General features: G+C 34.4%; 1 pseudogene; it reads left to right on the top strand.

The window, feature by feature from the left end:
* The first annotated feature begins 21,990 nt into the window (after positions 1-21,990).
* LOC122127536 lies at positions 21,991-22,084 on the top strand (annotated as a pseudogene).
* Positions 22,085-26,878: the final 4,794 nt, after the last annotated feature.

Below are 26,878 nucleotides of genomic sequence, written 5' to 3' on the forward strand. Positions count from 1 at the left end.
TAGCTCCTGAGATTCTCACAGAGCCCAGCCTGGAGCCATTCTCACGGTTTATGTTTACTGAATTTCACTTGATTGTCTAGGCTGCCTTAGGGATGGGCAGACCCTGGGTCTGTTTACCTAGTGAGGAAAGTCAATCCTCCAGGGCTGGGCTTCCATGCCTAGGCTGGTTGACTTTCCCTTGGGTGGAGGTGAGCCTGGCAGGTCAGGTCAGGTTCCTGTGACCTCCTAAATGATTCTTGTTTTCTTCCAATGCCTGAGTTGGAGATAGCTGTTCAAATAGGCCTTTGGCAGGATCAAAGATGGATATCTCTGATGGTGGTGGTGGGGAGGGGATGCCTTCCCTCCTGTGCTCCCTGGGAAAGAGTGAGGATGTCAGGGTTCTACTACCACCAGAGTATTGGTCCTTGGAACGTCTCTGGTCTGTGATCTACAAGATGAAGATATCTGCTCCTTGTAATTTCTTATTGGTGTTGAGCGGAATCTGCTTGCCCACTGTGTCTGGCTCCTTTGTCCCATAACTCTCTGTGTTGTAGGTATGGTGGCTATAACCACTGGCCCTGCTGCCATAGCCGCCACAACCGTGGCTGCCAGCACATGCTTAGATCTGTCTCCTTGACTGGATTTTCCCTCTCTGGTGAAACTCTCTGTACTGTGATGGCACACTTGGTGTGATTCTGTAGTCTAGGACTATTTACTTGAACACTAAACTTACTTTCTATGCCAGAGCTTGTTTAGTCTCCAGCTTCTCATCTGCCATCTTCCTCTGAACACATTTTTTGCTTCTTATTGAAGTATATCTGATATTTTAAAGTAGATTTGTCCAAATATAATATTAATTTAATCAATCTTTATATTAGGACAATATTGATCAGATTTATTTCCAGCAAATCTTATCCCTTATAATAAATGAGAGCATGCTGTGTCAGTCTCCTATTAATATGACAAAATACTTTATAAAATTAACTTAAAAGAAGGAAAGATTAATATTGGCTTCTGATTTTATACATTTCAATTTACATTTCTTATCCTCATTGTTTTGGGTTGGTGGTGGTACAATACCTGATATCTGGAACATGTGATGTAGTATGTGTATTTATGGAAGCCATGAAGTAAAGAAGAGGAGGTATAGGATTGGGAAAGGGAGAAAGAGTAGGAGGGGAAGAAGGAGAGGGAGAAAGAAAAGTAGAAGGAGACAGAGAAGTAAAAGAAGGAAGAGGAAGAAATGACTTTGATCTTAACACCATCTTTGATCACAAGTTCTTAGTGACCTAATCACTACGACTATGCCCACTTGAAAGGGTTCATCTCTTTATGGCAACATAGTGAAATCTAATTATTAATCCCAATCCTTTATGATTTCAGATTTAATTTCTAGAGTGGGGGGATAGATCTTTCTATACAATTGCAGTAACATCTATTCCTAAATATTAGAGATGCTATTTGGCATAGAGGTGGTTTGGTTATACCATTGCTGAAGAGATGAATGAAATATTTTGAGTGCAAATACATTTTATTTAACAGATAAGGAAGCATCAAGAGGTTTCACTTTGTGACCTTCCAAAATGACTATTTCATATAACTCATAATGAATTCTTTTTGAATTTTTCATAATGTTATAGCATTTCCATTCAAGTATTTGTCATCTATAGTAAGGTTCTTTCTTTCGAGTTGAAAGAAAAATAAATACTATCACAATCTTTTGATTATTCTATAGTGAGTAGGTATAATATTAATTTCCTACCATTGAAAAATAAGTTATCTTCAAGTCTATAGGAATAATTGGATAAGTGATGGAATATCTTGTTTTAGTTATCTTATAATGAGATTGATTCAATTTCTAAAAATCACTGTTGACATAAAATACATAAAATTCAGTGTTTCTCTGAAATGACTTGGTAATCAAACCTCAGAAATACATGACCATTAACTAAGATTTTTATATACTCAAAAAATGTATGGGGCTGGGAAGGTGGCTCAGTGGTAGAGCGCTTGCCTTGTATGCATAAGGCCCTCGGTTTGATTCCTCAGCACCACATAAGCAAAAATAAAAAAGCTGGAAGTGGCACTGTGGCTCAAATGTTAGAGCACTAGCCTTGAGCTGAGGAGCTGAGGAACAGCACCCAGACACAGCGTTCAGGCCCCATGACCAGACACCCTCCCCCCAAAAAATGTATGAACCTACATTTTTATGTCAAAAAAGTTTATGTTTAATAGAAGAACAAATCATGTGACCACAGTAGATAATATTTACTTTAATGAAAAATTGCCTGACAGAGCATTCAGCCTGACAGAGCCTATTGCTTTTAGCTTACATGAGAAATTTGATTAACAATCCCTTTTTTGCTTTTGAATAATAGATTATTTCAATTTGTCCAAAGATTCTGTCATTTAAACCTTTGAGTTTATAATTTTTCATAAAAATGAAAACTACTTTTCCCATTGCAGGTTCAAGTTTAATAACTAAATAAATATTTAAGTGTTAATTTGTTAAATTGAGCCTCTAGAATTCAAATAATATGACAATTATTTTATTCTTAGATATATTTATCCTGTGCTAAATATGAGTGTCTCAAGCATGTAATCCTCACTACTCAGTAAGCGGGGGTGCAAAGCCAGCCTTGGCAAGAAAGTTTGTGAGACACATCTCAATTAAACACACACACAGCACAAGACACACACACACACACACACACACACACACACACACACACACACACACACACACACACACACACACCGCACACAAAGCCAGAAGTGGAATTGTGGCTCAAACGATAGAGCAACATACTTGAGGGAAAAAAAAAAATAACGAAAGGATAGGTCTTGAATTAAAATCACAAGAAAAACATACACACACACATACAATATTAAGTCTAAATGTTTATTTTGGTTTGAAGAAATAAACAATATCATGAAAAGTAATATTTGTTACATATTTTGCAACGTTGTGAAGTTTTTAGTACGATTTGTCTTAAGATACAACATAGGTTATTAAAATTAATACTAATTTAGTTAATATTTATAACTACTCATAACACCTTGGAGTACAACATTGGCATTTTTTCCATAGCCATAATAGATATTCTGAGTAAAAGAAAGAGAGGAAAAAAGAAAGAAACAAAGAAAGATAGAAAGAAAGGAAGGAGAGAAAGAAAGAGAGAGGAAGGGATGGAGGGAAGGAAGGAAGGAAGGAAGGAAGGAAACAAGGAAGAGAAGGAGGGAAGGAAGGAAGGAAGGAAGGAAGGAAGGAAGGAAGGAAGGAAGGAAGGAAGGAAGGAAGGAAGGAAGGAGGGAAGGAAGGAAGGAAGGGAAGGAGGGAAGGAAGGAAGGAAGGGAAGGAGGGAGGGAAAACGGAAGGGACAAAACCATTTAATTTATAAAATATGTTTAGCCCAACAAAAACTTCATGTAATGAATCCTTTAGTAAAGTCAAGTTTGCAATTTTGACTTCTTTGCATGTTCTCCATGCATGAATGAAACCAACAAATGAACTATCATAAATACCCTGCTGAATCAGTTTGCATCTGTAGCAATATGTATGCAAATCTTATTCTCATTTTCTATACATCATCCAATAAATATTTGCAAACATTTTACACTTCGGTATAAATATTCTAAAAATTGATTAAACCAAAGGATGTCAATATATTATATAATGTGAATACAAGGATTTATCCTGCTATTAATATTACAGTCTTAATGTTATATTAATTATCAAAATTTTATTATGTATTTTATCAGAGAAATTAGCATGTTCTGATTTTGGTGTCTGTGTGAGTCCTAATAGCAGGAAGTAATTAAAATCAAAGGAGATCTGTATTTTTTGGCTCAAATGAATATTTCTGAAAGCAATTATTTCATCGGAGATTGTTCAAATACATCAGAAGGTCCTTAAAAAGGCTGTGACACATTTACATGATTACTTATGATGTGATTCAAGAGCCACTAAACAATCATATTTCACTTTGCTATCACTATAATTATTCCCATTGTAAGAAGAATCATTCACATAAGTCACATGATATAAATTTGTCCTTAAGTTATTATCTTCTATGAAATAATATCCAAATGATACTCTACATTGAGTTAAAGCAAAAGTTGCAAAGTGTATTGGACTATGTAACTCCTTCCAGATACACATGTTGAAATTCTATTCCCCCTTCTGGTTATATTAGCATCAACTTTTCAGAGATGACACTACAATAATGATCCTGATGAAAGAAGCCCAATATAATTATTCTGCCATGTGAAAGTCCAGCAATTAGATTATAATGAACCAGAAAGTGGACCCCCATAAGATAAGAATTTGTTTGAACAACCATTTTTATAATCAATATTCAAGCTTCTAGCATATAGGTAATTATATTCCTGTTGTTTTTAAGCCACTTACTTTGAAGTATTCTCTTATAAAAGCCCAATGGCTGACAGAAGGCAAAGTAATTTTTAGTTAATATCACAAATGCTGATTAAAAAAAGATTCATAAAATTTTATTATTTGAATTTTATTCTCCAAGTCTACAGGTTAAAAATATTTTTAAATGGGAATTGAATTGATGTTCAACTCTATTCAACTGTCATAATTAATTTTTGAATATTTTTATTATCTTTAAGTAGTTGTACATTCACTGAAACAGTTTATGGATACAGTGCATCTTGATCACTGTCACCTCTTTCAACATTCTAATCCACCCCTCCCAACCAACTCCAATCCTTATGTATCTCAATATTAGGATATGGAGTTACTTGCCATTTAACAAACCAATTTATGTGTACAATGCATCTGGAATTGTGTTACCACTTCAACATCTCCCATTTCACACTACCCTTTCCTTTGTATATTTCAATTCTGGGAAGTATACAATGGATTCTTGCCTGTATTCTATCCTTTTAAACTTCAATTTCCTACCCCTCCCATAATGCCCCCTACTGTCCTCTCTTGCAGTACATATTTACTGGTAATTATTTTGTTGAGCTGTGACTTAGTCTTTTAAGAGAATTATGGAATTTTCACTCTCCATGGACTATGACACTTCAGATAATTCATTTGCATACCATCCAGTGTGTTTACTTTTACATTTATAGGCAGCTTCTATCTACCACAAATGAGGAAAATCATACAAGCTAAGTTTCTCTTAGTGGGCTTTATTTCACTTAATATTATTAATAATTGTTTCATTTTCCTTAAAGATGGTGCAATATTATTCTTTCGGATGGATGAACAGAATTCCATTATGCATGCATATATATGTGTTTATATACATGTATATATGTATGTATATATATAAACACATATATACACACATATCCACTTGTAAATGAGGATCAATAACAATATTAGATATATATAATATATATATACATATATAATTCTTGATCTCTTTTTACAATGAGAGGCATCTGGGCTGCTCCCTTATGTTGGCTAGAGAAAATAATGCAACAATCACCATGATTTTGATGGTAGCTTCAGTTTGGCCTTGTTTCTGCTCCATTGTATAAATGCCCGTAAGTGGAATTGCTGGATCATAGGTAGCTCTCTATTCAGTTCTCTGAGCAATTTCCATAGTGTTTTCCATAGGGGTTGAACAAGATTACATTCCCAACAACAGGTTAATAGAGTTTCCTTTGGGCCACATCTATCAATAACTGTGATTGTTCATTTTTTCATAATGACATTGTAACAGGGGTTAGATGAATCTCAGTGTTGTTTGGATTTGCCTTTCTTTTATGGAGAGAGATGTGTCTATTTGTCATTCTTACTTCTTCCTCTAAGAAGTTATCTTTAAGCATTTATCCCATATATTAATTGAGTTCTTGTTTATTTGAGGGTTTATTTTTGTTGGGTTTAACTTTTTGATCTCTAAATATGGGTTAATTATGAAACCAATTGTCTGATGCTTAGCTAGTAAAAATCTTCTTCCATTCTGTTCTCTTTCTATATAGCCTGCTAACTTTTTCCTTTGCCATGAAGAACCTCTTCAGTATGATGCAATTCTATTCACACAGAAAGAATGATATTACACCATTCATAAGGAAATGGAAACATTTGGACCAAACTTATATTAAGTGAAGGAAGACAGACTCAAAGAATTATAAGTTGCCTGATTTTCCTCATTTGCTGTATTACAATGTGTCTCTAACTCTAAAAGTAAAAACACTTGGATGGTAAAAGAGAAAACATTACACTTACACATGATAAATTATAAGGGATTCTAAACATTTATACAATGAGGTAAAAGAAGGATGTCCTTTGGAGAAGATCACCAAGGCTAAATAGCTATATGAATGTCATCATATAAAATAATGTTCATTAAAATAATCTCCAAGAAATGACAATGAGAGTTTTTTTTATTATTTTGCTTTTTCCTTCTGTGTTCTGATGCTATATTTTTATATTTCTGCACCTTTTGTCTCATATGTAAGTTTGGAAAGCGCAAGGGTGAACACAGGTTCACCCTTGTGAAATGGTGAGACACAGGGTTAAAAAAATACAGCAGTGCTACTCAATAGACACTACATTGTAAATGAACTATACAACTTATGGGGGAGGGAGGTTGAAAGGGAAAAACTGGGAGGATATGAGGGAAGAAGTGAGACTTTTCAAAAAGAAATGTGTTCATTATTTGACTTATGTAATGATAACACTTCTGTACATGACCTTTACAAATTAAAAATGGACCTCATAAACAGGTCAGAGTAGGTATACTAATATTAGATAAAATATGCTTTAAATTGAAAGTGGTATGAAAGTAAAAAGAGACAAAGATCGATATTAAATATTCATAAAGAAAACTCTCCATCAGAGGTATATAACAATTTTAATTATCAATACCATGAATCCTAGAGCTCCCAAATTCATCAGACAAATACTACTTACCCTAAAAACATGCATACATCCAAATACATTGTTTGTTGCTTCAACACATCATTCTTACCTCTGGACAGGCCACCCAGGTAAAAACTTAGCAAAAAACTTCAGAGCTAAATAACTGCATTGACAAGCTATACCTAACAGATATCTACAGACTATTTCACCTAACAGCTTAACAATACATATTCCTCTCAGCAGCCCATGGAACATTTTCCAAAATAGATCATATCTTAGATCACAAGGAAAAATCTTGGAAAATTCAAAAATAAAAATGAAATTACTCTTCGTATCTTCTCAAACCATATGGGACCAAATTAGATCTTGGCATCAAGAGGCATCACAGAAAATTTTGAAACTCACAGACTGAATAACACATTGCTAAATCATTATTGAGTCACTGAAGAGATATGGAGGGAAGTTGCAACGTTTATGGAATTCAGTGGAAGTGAACATACAAAATACAACCACCTCTGGGACACAACAACACAGGCAATAATCAGAGGAAAATTAATGTCTTTGAGGATGTATATCAACAAATTAGAACAATCTTGAATCAGCACTAAGGATGTGGCACTAGGTCCTTGAAAAACAGGAACAAACCAAACCAAAAACTGGTAAACAGAAATAATACAAATTAGATTAAAAAATAAATGAATTACAGTCTTAAAAAAAGTAAATTATAATTGACATTTATCTACTAGTTGCTCAGATATTTGCCCAATAAATGTCAACCTAGCTATTTTCAGAGATAGACTCAACCAGCTAAAACCAGTGAACAAAACAAATATCTAGGATTCTAAGAAACCACATTTTTTTTGCCTTTTTAAAATAAATGTACTCTGTTGTTCTTATTAAGGTGATTTATAGATGGGTTACAATTACATGAGTCAGGTAAAGAGTACATTTCCTTTTGTGAAATGTCTTCAGTTCCCTCACGTTTTCCCTGTCCTACCTTCCTGTTGCCACCCATGTGTTAAATAGTTCACTTTCATCAATGTTCAATGAACTCCATTGCTACAATTTTCAGCTCTTTTCCCTAAAGCTCTGTGCCCACCCCTCACCTTCCTGAAGATATACAATGAATATACCAGACATAAGGTAAAGTAGAGAGAATCATCACAAAGTATAAACAAACATAAAACAAGAGTTTTCTGTTCCCATATCTCATAGTTTGTTTGCATATGTATATCTTGTGATACAAATATAATTGTTTTTTATCATAAAGTTAATTCAGGGATTAAGGTGTGATAACATAATTTTGTTTTCTATTTAATAATGCTTTTTATATTAATATGAAAGTTGTAAGTAACACAATTCAAGTCCTAGTTAAATTTAAAGTGTTAGATTTAAAGTTAAATTTTCAAAATACCTAATATTCCATTTTGGCAACCAAAATGAAAAACAGGTATGTTTTATCCTCAAGAATATCATTATTTCATATATAAAAAATAAAGTATATGTAATATTAATTCAGTGGAAATAAGGAATCAAATGCTTATGCAATGCATCAATTCCATAGATTATGAAATTTATTGATAAAATTAATAAACCTTGTTTTAAGTAGATTACTTAAGACATGAAACAAGTGATAATTTTCTTTTCTAGGTGAAGTTGATATAGAAATTAGAGTTTTGTGTGCTTGATATCTGTCAATTTACACACATGATTGGCTCATCTCTATGTTATTTGAAGATAACTGAGAATAAGACTAGAATAAAAAAATCACGCAAATGCTTAGTTGTATTTTGTGACTAAATATCTCTTTATTTTATTTGAAAAATCTGGTAAATTTATTTAAGTCACATCAACAATAATGAGAAATAAACAGCCCCTAGCTCCTTAAAAGACAATAAGAAAAAAAGGAAACAACAGGAAAAAAAATGAACCTCATTTTGCACGTGGTCTTTGTATATTTTATTGCTTTATAATTGTGGATTATGTGACTATCCCATGAATTTGGGCTCAAATCATAAGAGCTATTGGAAGAAAATTTCAAAATGTAGAGCAGCTAACACAGATGTGCAGTTGTTTGTAGGTTTCACTACAGTCGCAGCTGGACAACAACTGTACAAAGGAAATAATTCTACTGTTTTGCAGGCAAGAATGTGATGAAAAGCATACTTTTATCTTATTAGATGAAATAAGAAGACCACACTTTAAAAGCTGACTAAATGATCAGCCTTTTGAATAACAGTGCCATTTTGGGGGGGTCCAGTTTTGGGGCCCGAGCTCTGGGCCTGGGCGCTGTCCCTCAGCTCTTCAGCTCAAGGCTAGTGTTCTATCAGTTGAACCATAGCGCCAATTCCGGCTTTTTTTCTTTTTGCTTTTGTGGTGCTGAGGAATCGAACCCAGGGCCTCATGCTTGCAAGGCAGGCACTCTACAACTGAGACCCCTTCCCAGCCCCAACAGTGCCATTTTTAAGGCACTCTAGATAATTCAAGTCCTGCATCCCTCCACAAACTTTAATGCCATTCACAAATCATTGCTGAAGGGAATTTCCAGTTTTATTTGATATTTCAAATTGCTTAGGAGTAACAGAAACAATAATTCAAGTTGTTGAGAAAATTTACTTTAGAATAAGCAAACAAATCAGATTCAATTCCATAGCATAACCTTTATGAAAAATGAATTAAGGAATATAGCATGTCCTTTGTAATTTAATATTCGACTTTAGGGCAAAATGTCAGAAACAGACTCTGCAAGAAGGAAACAGGAGTCTTTGTTAAGATATATTAAAGATTACCTACAGACAGGTAATTTTACCTACATTTTCTATTATATGATAACTTATTTTTGTCTGCTAATCAGACAGACTCAAATATATTTTTAATTATGATATGAAAAATGCATCATCATAAATAAATGAAATCAGGGAGTAGATGGCTCAAGAGCTGGTTGGTTCTGTGAAGTCTTTTCATTATTTTGAATTATCTGGTGTTTTTGTATTGTGGAATTATGAATATATTTTATGTCTGGGCAGGAAGATTGATTATTAGATCATTGTCTGATACCCAATGTCAGGAACCTAACCTGAGTGAAAGTGGTAAATGTGTGTGTGTGTGTTTGTGTGTGTGTGTGTGCCTGCCAGTCTGTATTTAGAAGGAAGTGTCTTGTTTCTCTCAGGGTATATACTTAATTATATTAGTTTTACTACATTAATGACAGCAGATAAAAGTAAATAACATTATTGAGACTCATGTTTATATTCTTTTGATTGCATTAACAAACTAAAAATTTATGTTTGGGGTATGAGTTTTGTAGAAGGTCAGCTGAAAGTATAAACATTTGGTATCTTGAGAAAGATATCAATGACGACCATTTCAGTATAGAACAATTTTGAACAACACTTGCAAGGATATGTAATCCCATATGAAAATGAAACATTTATTGATTTTCCATAGCTACACTATTTTGAAATTTGTAGGAAAAGAAATTATATTATGGAAACATAAAAGTAATGTAATTATTTATTGCATACAGTTTTACATTTTAGTTTCGTCAAGTCAAAATACCATTTAGTTCTACTGTATAGGAAAGAAAACTCTAAATATTATAGTTTGTGTGATAATTCATATTGGGAAGCTTTGTTTGTATCAATGTTTATTTCTTTTGTTTCTGCTTTCCTATTCATAATTCTGTTTCTCATAGTAGTTTTCTAAGGACTTTTTCTTTCTTCCATTTTTGGGCTTGAACATAACTCATGCTCAGTTTGCTAACAGTAGTCAGTCTACCATTTGAACCATGCCACACCCCAGTAATTTTTGTAGTTAATTGGAGATATAACCTCATGAACTTTCCTACCAGACAGAAAACCATTATCCCCCAAATCTCATCCTTCTTAATCACTAGCAATATAGAGATGAGTTATGGACCCCAACAGTCAATGGCTTTTCATGTCTTATAGAATACACATGTTTGATAATAATTGTAATAATAAACTACCACAGCTTGAGTGCATTAACACTGTAAATGCGTTTCCTCAGAGTTGGTGGAACTAAAACTCCAAGATCGGAGCTTGCTTCTTCTGAGTCCTCTTTCCTTGGCATATTCAAGACCTTCTGCTTCTCTTGGAGGAGACTTCAACTTAAATGCTACCATTGAGATTCTGTTTCCATATGCAGTCACTTTCTAAAACAATAGGTTTTTTATCTTTAGTATGATTTCAGTGGGACAATATCCAACACATAGCATATTACTTAATGGATGAAAGAAAATCTCTATTAGGAAATAATTTGTTTTTGTCATGGAAGTTCTGGTTATACTTTTTAAAAATAGCAAAAAAGTAAAGGCTTTATTAGAGCTTGTTAAAAGAGCATGAAATCTTTACCTTAGATATACCAAATTCTTACCCTGGCACACACTTAAATTTCTAGGGGAACTGGAAGATTGAACCCAAAACCCTTTACTTTTGAAACAGCATCTCTACTACTACCATATCTGAAGATTATAATTGGATTTCTTATTTTGAGGCAGTATCACTATGCCTGGGCATGCTTGGACTGTGGTCCTCCTAACACAAACATAAAACATTGCACCCAGCAAATGGTTAGAGTATCTGAAATTTCTTTTTGTGTTTGGGCTTGCCTGAGATGGAATTCTCTAATCTCTGGTTTCCTAGTAGGTAATATTATAGGTTTGAGCAACTTTATCCAGTAAAAGTATACAATTTCAAAATATCTTGATATTGCCTATATTTGTGCTTAATATATATAGCTAACCATAATTTTCTCCCTCTTTTGTACTCTGATTTGAAAACATTGACCTTCTTGACATACATGGCTTAGTTTTGGTTGGAATCCCATCACAATAAAAAATATCCCCCAAAAGTTTATGTCAAAAATCATGGAAAATAAGACTTCAAGTTGGAAAAAAACACTGATCCTTAAGTTATAAATGCAGTATATTTATAGTGTTCCTCAATGCTTGCTTAAGTATGAGGAGGAAGGCAGAAATGTGAAAGATGTCAGGTCTCTGTAGAAATTCTGTAGTTGTCCCTTCCTGTTATCTTCCTTCATTAAAGCTTGCTCTATTAAAACGCTCTGGGTGTATATTGGTTGGACTGATTGGTAATTTCTCCAGGAAATGAAGCTGATTTTAGATGTCTGATGGTGTGGTAAATAAATGAATGATCAGAATGAACACAAATATTGCCACAGAATGAGCTGACCAGCTTTAATTGCTGAACAGCAAAACAAAGCAAAGTTTCAATTCTGATGATCCACATTGGAACATATATATAGATAGTTATACATATACTTATAAATATACATATACATACATACTTGAACAATTAAATATCCAGTAGAGTATAGAAAAAGTTGGTGTGACAAGTATTAAACTATATCAAACTGTTTGCAGGAAATGTACATTAAAATAGAAATAGTTTAGCATAGATTTTGTAAAGAATGAAAATTCTTCATTATATACTTTACAAATATCCTTAGTATGTTTTAAGTTTTTTTTTATTGTGAAAATACCGTACAGAGGGGTTACAATTACATAGGCAAGGAAATGAGTACATTTCTTTTTTTTTGGGGGGGTGGGGGGTCCAGTCGTTGGGCCTGAACTCTGGGCCTGGGTGCTGTCCCTCAGCTCTTTAGCTCAAGGCTAGCGCTCTACCACTTGAGCCAAAGCTCCATTTCTGGCTTTTTCCTTTTTGTTTATGTGGTGCTGAGGAATCGAACCCAGGGCCTCATGCATGCAAGGCAAGCGCTTTACCTCTGAGCCACCTTCCCAGCCCCATAATGAGTACATTTCTTATCAAGCATTGTTACCTACTCCTTTGTTTCCCCTTACCATCCTTGTCCATCTTCCACTCACGAACCTCCCCCAAAACCCAAGCCAAAATTGTTAAGTTCGTTTTTCTAGATAACATCTTGTTCCTCTCATTGATGCAGTAGGTCCACTTATATCCCTATTTAAACAATTTGGTTTTTCCCTTCCCCTCCACAAATTATACCAACATCAAATACAGTGAAAACAGGGGTAATTTTTATATTTCAGTAACAGCACCTATATAATGCTGAAAATTGGAATTACACAAAATATGCAACATGGCTAGGCACTGGTAGTTCAAGGATGTAATCTGAGCTAGTTAAGAGGCTGAGATCTGAATATCATAGTTCAAAGCCAATCTGAGTAAAAGTTCATTAGATTCTTATCTCCAATTAATCACCAGGGCAAATAGAATTCCAGTTCAGATTGTATGTCGAGCACTGGCCTAGAACACGAAAACACCATCCATGCCCTGAGTTTAAGGCCTGGGATCAACAGAAACTAGAACATAAAATAAAACCTTAAGTTAGATATGTTATAATGAAGCACAATTTAATATACTCTACATTGTTAGAAAGACGAGACTTGTGTTAGCTTTATAACCTACCATAATAAGTGATATTGTCCATTTATTAAACAAAATTTTACTCAGATTTACAAGTTTGAAGGTTTCAGTGTATGTTTAGTTGGTTTTATTGCTTTGGGGCATGTGACAAGACAATATCAAGGCGGGGAGTATGTCAAAGAGAAAAGTTTTGACTTAGAATGATTAAAAGATGAAAGAAGAAAGTAGATGAGAGTCTTTGTTCTCATAGATTTCACACTGAAGAACTTAATCTCCAGAAGAACTGTTCAGGTACTCTCCAGCATCTGGGAAGAAATAGAAAGTCATTTTTCTTTAACACATAGGTCTTTCTGGGGCATTCTAAATTCAAATGGCAACATCTTCACCAATGGTAATGACATGTCCAGGGATGGAAGCAACTAGATATTTCTATAAATTCTAATTATATCTCAGGGGACTAAATATTTTATGGAATTCCTATTAAAATATTTCCTTGCAGACGGAGTGGGTCTTTACACTACAAATGTGTGTATCTGTGTGTATGTGTGTGTTTGAAAAAAAACTAATATAACAATGTAGCAGATAAAAGTATTTCATATGGCCTGTCATTTTTCTTCTCAAACCATGAAAGTCTGCCACAATTCCCAATCAAATCCTATCCAAGATTCAAACATTAAAGCTGTCCCAAAAGTTTTACCTGCCAACCTTAATACATCCACCCTGTTTAAGGTGGCCATGGTATAGGAAAACGTTTAGTCTTCCAATTACGTTGTCACCAAAGAAACAACATACAATATTTCTTTTAAAAGTACCTAGATTGTAGAATACTTTAGCCAGAAAATTGAAGGAATAAACTTTATGGGATTTAATTTAAATATTACTCACTTAGATGAATGTCCTATATCCACAACTCAGAGCTCTATTAAACTACATAATTGCAAAACTCATCTATTACCACTTGTTGAATTTCTTTTTAAAGTGTTTTTTAAATGACAAGGATGAAGAAATTTAAATGGGTTAATATTACCCAGTATTACTTTAATTTTTGATTAATAGTTAAAACAAACTGACAGACTATTAGTCCATCAAGATTTACAGAGTAAGTTTTGGCTTATATTTTCATTTGTTCCTCTTTTTTGGGGTGTGATATAATTTGTTTTTTCAAAAAGGCAATTTGGTCTTCACCATTACCCACAAAATTTATGCTGTCATAGAATCAGAGAGTTTTTGTGATTAATTTAAGACAATAGTAGGCTCATTTTATGCCAACACAAAATATAAAATCCAATGACATTTTCACTGAACAAACACTCATAAAAAATCATGAAATAATAAAGTAAAACTCCATGCCAATTTTTTTTGTCAGTCATGGGGCTTGAACTCTGGCCCTGGGCACTGTCACTCAGCTCTTCAGCTCAAGGCTAGCACTGTACCACTTGAGCCACAGTGCCTTTTCTGGTTTTTAGGACGTTTATTGGAGATAAGAGTCTCACAGACTTTTCTGTCCATATAACTTTCAACCACTATCCTCAGATCTCAGAGTCCTGAGTAGATAGGATTATAGGCATGAGCCACCAAAGCCCAGATCCAAGTCAATTTTAAAAAAGCAAGCTTATTGAAAATTCTGGCTTTTTCCAATAAACAATCTTATTTTTCAGCATTAATTTATAACTATGAGTTATTTTTAGATGGAACTGGGATTTTTAATAGATTCAAATGTAATTTTTACTATTACTAAATATCTCACAAAATCCACTGTCATTAATTTTGCACAAAGTCAATTATTGCATACTATCTTACACAGTATTATTACATTCTATATTGCATATAGGGTGAAGTGAAAATAGTTTGGACAATTTCATTTAAATTATTAGGTGCTATTTTAATATTATAAATTCACAACTGTGTTTTTAAACTAAGGGAAAAAAGATTTTAGTCTTAAAATCTAATATGAATGTGCAGTGTGTCCCAATTAAACCAAAAATTCTGAGTTCATACAGGCAAAATTATTTTCTTTTCACCAAAGACTTTGAAGTAATATCATTGGAAATAGTGAGGCAAAAGGAGGAAGAATTCAACTCACATCCAACAATGTCTCTGTTATTTTGCTACTCCTCCACTAAGACATGCCCATTGCCAGTTGTCATAAAAATTCAAGTGTCTCTCTTAGAATTCTAGTGGAAAAAGTTCTAAATCACTGATTCTATTTGTACTTTCTCTTATATGAAACAAAATAAACACAAATAAACACAAAACAATTGAAATAAAATGCACACATATGTTGCAGTCACCACAGCTGGAAAAAAATCCAAGAAAGTGGAACTCCCCCAGGAACTAAAACATGTTATGTACAGTTTTTTTTAAGTACAAAAACCTCAAATACATGTTAATTTGAGTAGAGCTATAAGGATAACTGTCTCTCAGAAATAAGGTTCGGTTAATTTGTAATTAAATTCATCTGGGTGAACCTAATACAGCAAATCCCTTGAACGGATCAAATTGTTGAAAACAAATGTAACTGTATATGAAGTAAGATCTGCACATATTTAAAAGAAAAAATGCTACAGTATTAAATCACAAAAATCATGACATACTTAAAATATTCATAAATGCAATAATAAGTCCAATAGTATCCATACTGAGAACTAAATACCACTGATTTAACAAGGACAAAATATTCAAGTAATAGAATCTGAGCAGTTTACATGAGTTTACCTAATTTAAAACTACTCTAAATTACACTGTTTGTAGAAGACTGAACATGGGTTATCTAAAAGAAAACATCAGCACATTATATAAATGAAATTAAAAATCTCATGAAAAGAGAGAATAGTAGCTTCTGGAAAATACAATTTTAACAAATGGTGTTCAAAATATTTCTAGTTCTGTCAAAATTGCATACCTATTTAGTGAGATCGAGAAAAGACTCAAGATACTCTAGCTGATTTGAAAGTTTGGCAAAGTAGCAGGATACAACTATAACATTATTATGGATGTTGGCTCTGGCATGGAATTCATTTACTCTTTGATCTGACAAATGAATATATGAAAGAACAGAACTTCTCCAACTAAATATCAAGACCTAACTAAACATATAATCAGAAAAGTCATCATGCAGGCCATATTGCAAGCTGGATAAAAAAAAAATCAGTCATACTGATTCTGTATTTATTGTAAATGTTGATTTTTTCACGAATTATTTCCTTTAGCTTGCATTTTTAAAACATTGTGTTAAGTGTATACTGTTAACTAATTTTGGATTCTTTCTTCAATTTAGTTCTGAGTATAATGTCTCACTTCAGTTCCTAACCCATGAAATGAAGTTGATTACAAAACAAATGCTCATAATCACTGTTTATAATACACAGAATCTCATTAACTTGACACCAGTAAGCATAGGTTAACATTTTGATATCATGGTCTCATGACTAATGAAGCCAATCTGCATGAGTATACTTGTACCTAGTTTCCTCAGCCTAAATTTAGCCACTTTTAAAAAGTGTAACCCTTATCAGAGATTAAACCTGAGTGTAAAGCCTAAGGAAAATGATAAGGTAAGAATTTAGCTTTTCTGCATTCACTGTATTTGATGTCGGTATAATTTGTGGAGGGGAAGGGGAAAAACAAATCGTTTAAATATGGATACAGGTGGACCCATTGCAACAATGAGATGTACAAATCATTATGTCGAAAACAAACTTTACAACTTTGGTGTAGGGGGGCAGGTGGGAGCAGGGAGGATTGGGCTGGGGGGCCGAGCGGAGAATGGGAAGGGATGGGAAGGGGAAACAAAGGAGGAGGCTACAATGCTTGATAAGAAATGTACTCATTATCTTGCCCATGTAATTGTAAACCCTCTGTACAGTATTTTCACAATAAAAAATAATTTAAAAAATAATTTAGCTTTTCTGTATATAAAGTAAACAAAATGAAGCATAAAGTAAATCACTGGTTTAAAGTCCAACTATTTCTCCACAACTTTCTAATCATTTCCTTACAATGTGTATTCTTCTCAAGAAGGGAATGGGTAATGTGAGAAGAGGACTAATCAAGAACTGTCTTCAAATATACATAATTTGGATTTACCACTTTATTTCACTATAAGCATTTTTGATTTTTAAAAACCTGTTTGAATAATTGATTTCCAGATCAGATATAATATATCCTAGTTGCATACACCAAACTACATTCTGAAAATGGCTTATAGCAATTAAGTAAGAAAACATATTAAATAAATAGCAAAAGTATATACCAATAGAGATAATATTTTGAAGAATACATTGAAAATATTCTAATATAATAATTACGTTGATTGAACAATTTCAAATTTACAGTAATTAACTAGAATACTTTAATTCTAATTGGACAAGATTGTCTTTCTAAAGGAGCAAAATATATTTCTCCTTTTACTTCGTCAAGTAATTAACTGAAAAAAGATATTAACATATGAATCTATAACAACTGGAATGAATTTTTGTCTTTTTATTAGAAATTTTAATTTTACAATGTATTTTTAATTGTGTTATACACATATGTCCACTTAGTGTAGCTTGTTAAATTTTATTCCTTTTATTAATTTCATTACCCTATTTTTATACTTAAATTTATTATGTGATGATACTAAGCTATAAAGTATTTGAACATGTTTACTCCAAACTATTTCTCTTCATCTCCTCATTCACTATATTCCGAACTGAATAAGTTACATCTTTTTTTGTGTGAAAATAATGTACAAAAGGGTTACAATTACATGGCCGAGATAATGAGTACATATCTTTTTTGGGGGGAGCCTGTACGGTCGGGGGACCTGAACTCTGGGCCTGGGTGCTGTTCCTCAGCTCTTCAGCTCAAGGCTAACGCTCTACCACTTGAGCCCCAGCCCCATTTCCAGCTTTTTTTCTTTTTGCTTATGTGGTGCTGAGGAATTGAACCCAGGGCCTCATGTATGCAAGGCAAGTGCTCTACCTCTGAGCCACCATCCCAGCACCAATGAGTACATTTTTTTAATGTGATATATTTTTTGTTGTTGTTGTGAAAATACTGTACAGAGGGGTGACAATTACATGGGCAAGATAATGAATACATTTCTTATCAAGCTTTGTAGCCTCCTCATTTATTTCCCCTTTACATTCCTTCCCATCCTTCCTTCGCCTCCTCCCACAATACTCCCTGGTCCCCCTCCCCCTGCAACAAAGTTGTAAAGGTTCGTTTCCGACATAATGACTTGTACATCTCATTGTTGCAATGGGTCTAACTTGTATCCATATTTAAACGATTTGTTTTTCCCCTTCCCCTCCACAAATTATACTGACATCAAATACAGTGAAAGCAGGGGTTATACTGTGGGAGAGAGACATACATAGCAACAAAGAAATAATCTTATCAATGTGTTAGAAACAATCGCATGAAAGAAAGGAAAACATTTCAATACATATCTTAGGGTTGATTTCCCTAACATCAAATTATCTGAACTTTTCTTCTTGACTCAGACATATACTAGATATTGCATATAATGGAAACCATGGGACCTATGTTTCTTTGGGCGTGGCTTAGTTCACTTAATATAATTTTTTCCAAGCCTTTTCATTTCCTAACAAATTGGGCAATGTTATTCTTTCTGATAGAGGCATAGAATTCCATTGTGTATACATACCACATTTTCTTGATCCATTCATTTACTGAGGGGCATCTGGGTTGGTTCCATATCTTAGCTATGGTAAATAATGCTGCAATAAACATAGTTGTGCTGGTAGCTTTAGTGTGGCCTTGTTTGTGATCATTTGGGTAAATGCCCAAAAGTGGGATTGCTGGATCATAGGGGAGCTCTATGTGGAGTCTTTTGAGGAACCTCCATACTGCTTTCCAAAGTGGTTGAACAAGTTTAAACTCCCACCAACAATGCAGTAAGGTTCCCTTCTGCCCACATCCACTCCAGCATCTGTTGTTTAATTAGAGTTCTTGAATTTAGCCATTCTAACTGGAGTGAGCTGGTATCCCAATGGTGTTTTGATTTGCATTACTTTTATGCTAGGGAGGTTGAGAATTTCTTCATGTGTCTATTGGCCATCCTTCTTTCCCCTTCAGAGAAGTTTCTCCTTAAGTCTCTAGCCCACTTATTTACTGGGCAGTTGTTTCTTTGAAGATTTGTTGTTGGGGGATTTAATTTTTTGAATTCCAGGTATAATTTAGATATGAAACCTTTGTCCATTTTATGACTAGTGAATATCTTCTCCCAATCTGTGGACTTTCTATTGATCTTGCTAGCTATGTCCTTTGCAATACAGAAGCTCTTTAATTTCATGCAATCCTATTTGTCCAACCCTTCTTTGATGTGTTGTGTTTCTGGGTCTCTATTAAGAAAATTTCGGCCTGTGCCAAAGAGACCTATGGTTTCTTCTATTCCATCATGTACCGTTTTCAGAGTGTGTGCTTTGACTCCGAGGTCTTTGATCCATTTGGAGTTGATTCCGGTGCAGGGTGATATATAAGGTTCTCGATTTAGTGTTCTACATGTAGTTAACCAACTTTGCCATTTACTGAAGAGGCTCTCTTTCTTCCATTCTATTTTTTTAGCTCCCTTATCAAAGATTAGATGACTATTGGTCTGTAGGTTCATTTCTGGGTTTTCTATTCTATTCCATTGGTCCTGAGGTCTATTCTTTGCAGGTACCAAGCTCTTTTGATCACTATGGCTTTGTAGTTGAGTTTGAAATTCGGTATTGATATTCCCCCAGCACTGTTCTTTCTGTTGAGCATCGTTTTTGCTACTTGGTGTCTTTTATTGTTCCTTATGGATTTTTGGATAGCCACTTCAATTTCTTTGAAGAATGAGGTTGGAATATTGATAGGTATCACATTGAATTTGTAGATAGCCTTGGGAATTATTCCCATTTTCATGATATTGATCTACCTAATACAGGAGCATGGGAGATTTTGCCACTTTCTAAGTTCTGTTTTGATTTCCTTTTTCAAGCTTTTAAAGTTTTCAGCATAAAGGTCCTTCACTTCTTTGGTTATGTTAATTCCTAGGTACTTTATTATTTGTGGGGTTATTACGAATGGTGTTGCTTTCCTAATTTCAGCCACACTTTTCTCATTGTTGGCATACAGAAAAGCCATGGAGTTTTGAGGGTTACTTTTGTACCGTGCTACTTTGCCAAAGTTTTGAATCAACTTGAGTAATTTGGGAGTGCAATCTCTGGGATTCTTTAAATACAAGACCATGTCATCTGCAAAGAGGGAGAGTTTTACTCCTTCTTTCCCTAGTTGGATTCCCTGTATGTTTGCTTCTTTGCTATCACTGTAGCTAGGCATTCTAATCCTAGATTGAAGAGAAGTGGAGACAGTGGACATTCCGTGTCTTGGTCCTGACTTAAAACGAAATGGCTTTAGTTTTTCACCATTGAGTATAATACTGGCTGTAAGTTTGTTATATACAGCCTTTATTGTATTGAGGAATATTCCATGGATTCCTAATTTTTCCAGAACCTTCACCATAAAGGGCTGTTGGATCTTGTCAAATGCATTTTCTGCATCTATTGAGACAACCATGTGGTTCTTATCCTTGCTCTTGTTGATGTGATGAATTATAATAATTGATTTGTGTATATTGAACCAGTTTTGCATCCCTGAAATGAATCCTGTTTGATTCGATGAATTATTGAACTCAATTTGCCAAAATTTTGTTGAGAAGTTTTGCATCAATGTTCATCAAAGAAATGGGTGTATAGTTCTTTTTCTTTGATGAGCCCCTGACTGGTTTTGGGATGAGGGTTATGATGGTTTCATAGAATGTGTTCGGTAGTGAACTTTCTCTTTCAATTTCATTGAAAAGTTGGAGGAGTATTGGTGTGAGCTCTGCTTTGAAGGGCTTGTTGAATTCTGCTGTAAAACCCTCTGGTCGTGGGCTTTTCTTAGATGGGAGGTCTCTTATTGCTGTATTTCAATGCTTGATATGGGCCTGTTAAGATGGTTTAACTCATCTTGGTTTAGTTTGGGCCTGGCAATATTTCTGCCACCTTCTCAAACTTATTAGCATATAGTTTTGAGAAGTATTCCCTTATAATATTTTGAATCTTGGTTGTTTCTGTGGTGATATTTCCATTCGCATCTCTGAGTTTATTTATTTGGGTGTGTTCTCTTCTTTTTCTGATAAGATTTGCTAAGGGTCTGTCAATTTTGTTAATTTTTTCGAAGAATCAACTCTTTGTTTTGTTGATTTTTTTGTATGTTTTTTTGTGGAGTCTAATTCATTTAATTCTGATTTAATTTTAACTATTTCTTTTTGTCTACTGGATTGGGGTTTATATTGCAGCTCTTTTTAAAGGAGGCTCAGTTGTCTCATTAAATTGTTGGTTTCAGGTCTCAACAATATGTTGATGTAGGAACTCAAAGCTATAAACTTGCCCTTGCATACTGCCTTTGCTGTGTCCCATAGGAGCTGGTAATTTGTGTGTTCATGTTTGTGGAATATCATGAACATTTGAATTTCCTTTCTAATCTCTTCTTTGACCCACTTGTGATTCAGCAGTGTCTTTTTCAGCCTCCATATGTTACCAGACTTTCTTAGGTGGCTTTTGGTGTTGAGTTCTAATTTTATTCCCTTGTGGTCTGAGAGAATGCAAGGTATAAGTTCAATTTTTCAGAATTTGGACAAGTTTGCTTTGTGGCCTAAAATGTGGTCTATTTTGGAATATGTTCCATGTGCTGCTGAGAAAAAGTATATTCTGATGGTGCTGGGTGAAATATGCAGCAGGTGTCTGTTAAATCCTATTGATCTATGCAGTTGTTTAAATCTGCAGTTTCTCTGTTGAGAAGAATAGCATGGCCCCTGCGCAAGGATGACATGCAAATTCGTGAAGCGTTCCAAATTTTTACAACAAATGCTAGAGGGATTGTGGCCAGAAGGGAACCCTACTGCATTCTTGGTGGGAGTGTAAACTTGTTCAACCACTTGGAAAGCAGTATGGAAGTTCCTCAAAAGATTCCAAATACAGCTCCCCTATGACCCAGAAATCCCACTTTTGGGCATTCACCCAAATGATTACAAACAAAACCATACTAAAACTACCAGCACAACTATGTTTATTGCAGCATTATTTACCATAGGTAAGATATATAACCAACCCAGATACCCCTCAGTAGATGAATATATCAAGAAAATGTTGTGTGTGTGTGTGTGTGTGTGTGTGTGTGTGTGTGTGTGTGTGTGTGAATTCTATCGTCCATCAGAATGAATGACATCACCCAATTTGTTATGAAATGGAAAAACTTAGAAAAAATTATATTAACTGAAGTAAGCCACGTCCAAAGAAACATAGGTCCATGGTATCCCTTATTTGCAATAAGTAAATCTATGTCTGTGATAAGCAGAAATGGTCAAAAGCTATATGCATATGACTAGATAAGGTGATGTTAAGCTAAATGAACCTCAAGATAGGAACACAAGTGTTTTTTTTCTTGCTGTTGTTTTTAATGCATTTATAATGTATGATGTTATTTTTTTTTGTTTTTTATATGGTCCTCCCACACAGCATAACCCCTGTTTTCACAGTATTTGATGTTGTTGCGCCTGCATCTTGTATATACCCTTCTCTAATTTGGGGAGGGAAAGGGAAAAAACAAAATGCTTAAATAGAGATACAGGTTGACACATTGTAACAATGACATGCACAAGGCACTATGTTGAAAAACGAACTTTACAATTTAGACGGGGTTAGGGTAGAGGGGTGGGGGACGTGAGGAGTGTACTTGTGGAAGTAGAAGGGAAGGGATGGTGAGGGAAAAACAAAGAGGAGCTAAAAATTTTTGATAAGAAATGTACTCATTACCTAGCTCATGTAACTGTAAACCCTCTGTAAAGTATTTTACAATAAAAAACGTTTAAAACTGTTCTGAGATAGAATAGTTTATTTCTATTATTTTACCCATATAATAATGTTAACAAAGAAATTAATACAAATCACTGACCTGAAGATATTTTGAATAAGTATGTGTGTGTGTGTGTGCACACGTGCACGGGAGTGCATGTGCATGCCTGTTTGTTGGAGTGCTCAGTTTGAACTCAGGGCTTCAAGGTCTCGCTAGGCCTTTCTTCTCTAGATCGGTGAGCTAGTATAAGAGCTACATCTCCATTCCTGGCCCTTTTCTAGTTCATTTATATTTTAAAAAATAATTTTATGAATTATTTTTTGCCCTGATTGGTTTCCAACACTTATCCAAAGATCTCAAGCTCCTCAGTAGATATGCCGAGTGGGCAGGATTACAGGTGTGACTAACCAGAACAAGGCTTTATGAATAATTTTTAAAGTAGAAGAAACTACTTCACGGAGTCCGCTTTTATCATTTCCTACTTTTAAAGCATTTTGGAGTGATTATATGTGAATTTATTTCCTTTTGGGATTCTTACAAGACAGGAAGTGATGATATTTAAAAGTTTAAGTACTTTTTTAAAAGGATACTAGAACTGTGGGACAGAAAAAATTGGGCTCTCTTTGGACCTCAATTTATAATCTCAGTCTGTGCATGATAACACAATGTCACCAATACAGTCTGTGTTGAAGACAAAATGTGGTAGAAAGCAATTACCATGTGTTGGGTCTTCGTCCGTCTTTGGATGGACGGGGTCCTAGGAAAGGTAAATGCAAAGTGCTGCCGCTTGCCCCTTCCCCAGCCTCCCTTAGCCCAGGAGACAATCAGACGCAGCGGGGAGTCAAACCAAGCAGGAACTCGTTTATTAACAGGGAGCATCCCCTTTTTAAAGCAAAACACTGTGTGGGAGGAGAGGAAATGTAACCAACCAATCACTGAAAGGCCATACCTTATCATGTACCTAAGCTTCCATGAGTTGTTTACACACTGAACCTAAACAAATCCGGCTCTGCCCACTCAACTTCCTCTCAGGGCCATCTTTGCTACCTGTGTTCCACACAGATTTCCCCACACCATGGGCAATAATTGTTATGCTATTAGTTATTGGACAATATGAATATTGAATTGAGAGTATAAGAGAATGGAGAGATTTTACCTACCATTTTTGTATTGCTGAAAGGTTTGTGGAAACGTTGACTCATTTCCTCCCTCCTGTGTGTTTTTAGGCCATGCACTTAGTTCCTTTAATTACAATTTTCTCAACACTAAAATGGGAATAACATTAGCATTATAGTAAACATTTTCTTAAAAACTAAGAGACATAAAACTGGTGAAATAATTAACATAAACTTCTATGAATGAGGTTTCAGCTTAGCCAGCAGAATTTTTGTTGTTGTTGTTGTTGGTTGTGGGGCTTGAAGTCTGGGCTTGGGCGCTGTCCCTCAGCTCTTCACTTCAAGGCTAGCACTCTACCACTTGAGCCACAGCACCATTTCCAGTTTTCTAGTGTTTTTTTTTTTTTTTTTTGAGATAAGAGTCTCACAGACTTTCATGCCCAGGCTGGCTTTGAACTGCAATCCTCAAATTTCAGCCTCCCCAGTAGCTAGGATTATAGGTATGAGCCACCAGCGCCGGCTAACAGTTGTTTTGTAATACTAAACAGAATGTGATATATATTACAGAAATCATTACATGTAATGAGAAACCAGAAATAATGTTATCCATTGACTATGCTTTGCTTCCAAGGAAGCCAGGTGGATAACTTCTCATGCTGTAAATCAAACTGGTTATCTTATGTCTTGATAGTGTAAAAATATCAAGGACAGAATAATGAAGGAATGTTGTAGACTGAGGTGAAGTCCATATGAAAATGTGCAAAACTGATAAAACATAAAAGTAACTGAGCAGTATATTGTGTTTTACATCATTTAAGTTAAATTGCAAAGATAGGGAAGACCTAGAAGAATGAATTCTCTTTTTGATATTCTATCGGTCCTTAGCAGGATGAACTCTTTCCTCATTCTAGTAGAGGCATCATCAGATAAGGGAAACTGTATATTTTGGTTGCTTCCTTCAATTTATTCTTCAGTTTGAAATCTGCATTACATGAGACCAGGAAAATTAGACACGCAGGCTTTGGAAAGAGCAACCAGCATAAAATAAATAATATATATATATATAGCCGTATAAAAGGTCTAACTAAATTGAGTTATATAGTCTCAAGCATAAACACAAAATGATTTAAGCAATGTCATGTTATTAAATATTGAAAAATATTAGGAGTTGCTCATTTTGTCTTTCTACTACCTTGAATTAATTATTGATTTTCTATATAGAGATTACTGATGAGATTAACAAGGAACTTGATTAAAAATGGACAAAAGTTCTAAATAGACATGTTTTCCAAATAGCCCTGAAAATCACCAGTGGGTTTAAAAAGTTGTGTTTAATAACACTTCTATACTAGCTTAATGCTTTCTGAACAGAAGTCATTAGACAAATGCAATTCAAAATTAGTATGATACTACTTCATAACTATTATAATTCTTATCAAAAAAAATCAAAGGAACTTGGTGTGGTGGTAAAGGCTTGTAATTCCAAGCATTTGGGAGGTTGGAGTAAGAGGATTTGAGTCTAAGGCCAGTCTGGGGTATTCCACATAGTAAAAATCTGTTCTTTTAAAAACCTCAAAAGGTAATAAAGTTGGTGAGAGTGTGGAGAAAAGGAACTTTTCTACACTCTTTGTCAAAATACAGGGTAGTATTCTCGTTGTAGAAAGTAGTATACATTTTTCTAAAGAAATGCAAAGTTGAAATACCATCTGCCCCACCAATAACATGATTATTTCTTTCTGGGTAACTCATAAATATATCTGTAATTCATTGTTATTCATATTATTCACAACAGGCAAGATATAAATCGAAGGTAAGTGTTCAACTACAGACTAATAAAGCAACTTTGGTGCATGCACAAATATAGTTTTCTGTTTCATCCTTAAAATAGCAAGAGACTTCGCCCATTATCCACAACTTACAATGACCTGAAGGATGTATTCTAAATGAAGAAAAATGTTGTTTTCTGATCTTTATAAAACCACACACACACACACACACACACACACACACACACACACACACACACACACAAAACCTAAAACAACAGAGAAATTTTTCAAAAAGTAAAGCAAACTGCAATTGCTGGGACATTTAGGTCACAATATCGATGATAGTAGATATATAGGATGACCAAGTATAGAGTTGTAATGTACAACATGAGCATACAGGGGAAAACACTGGACTTACATAGGAATGAAGCTAAATAAATAGGAATTATTCTTTATTTTAGGTTGCTCTTTTAGTTTTTCTTCCTTCAGTAATGGATCATATGAACATAATTCTTTAAATATACCTGCCTGTTTTCAGAAACAATAACAAAAATATAGCAATGATGTATGCTCAACATAAAAAAATGTCAAATTAAAATACATGAGATTATCCTTGATATGAACTAATTATTAAAAAATAAGGGAACCCATGGGACTTATGTCTCTTTAAGTCTGGCTTACTTCACTTAATGTGATTTTTCCAAGATCTTCCATTATCTTACAAATGCTGTGGTATCATTATTTCTGATGGAAGCATAGTATTCCATGTGTATGTATGGGTGCATGTGTGTGTGTTACATTTTCATGAGCCATTCATCTACTGAAGGGCAACTGGGTTGATTCCATCTATGTGTGTGTGTGTTACATTTTCTTGAGCCATTCATCTACTGAGGGGCAAATGGATTGATTCCATCT

This window comes from Dipodomys spectabilis, unplaced genomic scaffold, assembly GCF_019054845.1.
Source record: "Dipodomys spectabilis isolate Male_0828 unplaced genomic scaffold, ASM1905484v1 ptg000301l, whole genome shotgun sequence".
Lineage (NCBI taxonomy): Eukaryota > Metazoa > Chordata > Mammalia > Rodentia > Heteromyidae > Dipodomys > Dipodomys spectabilis.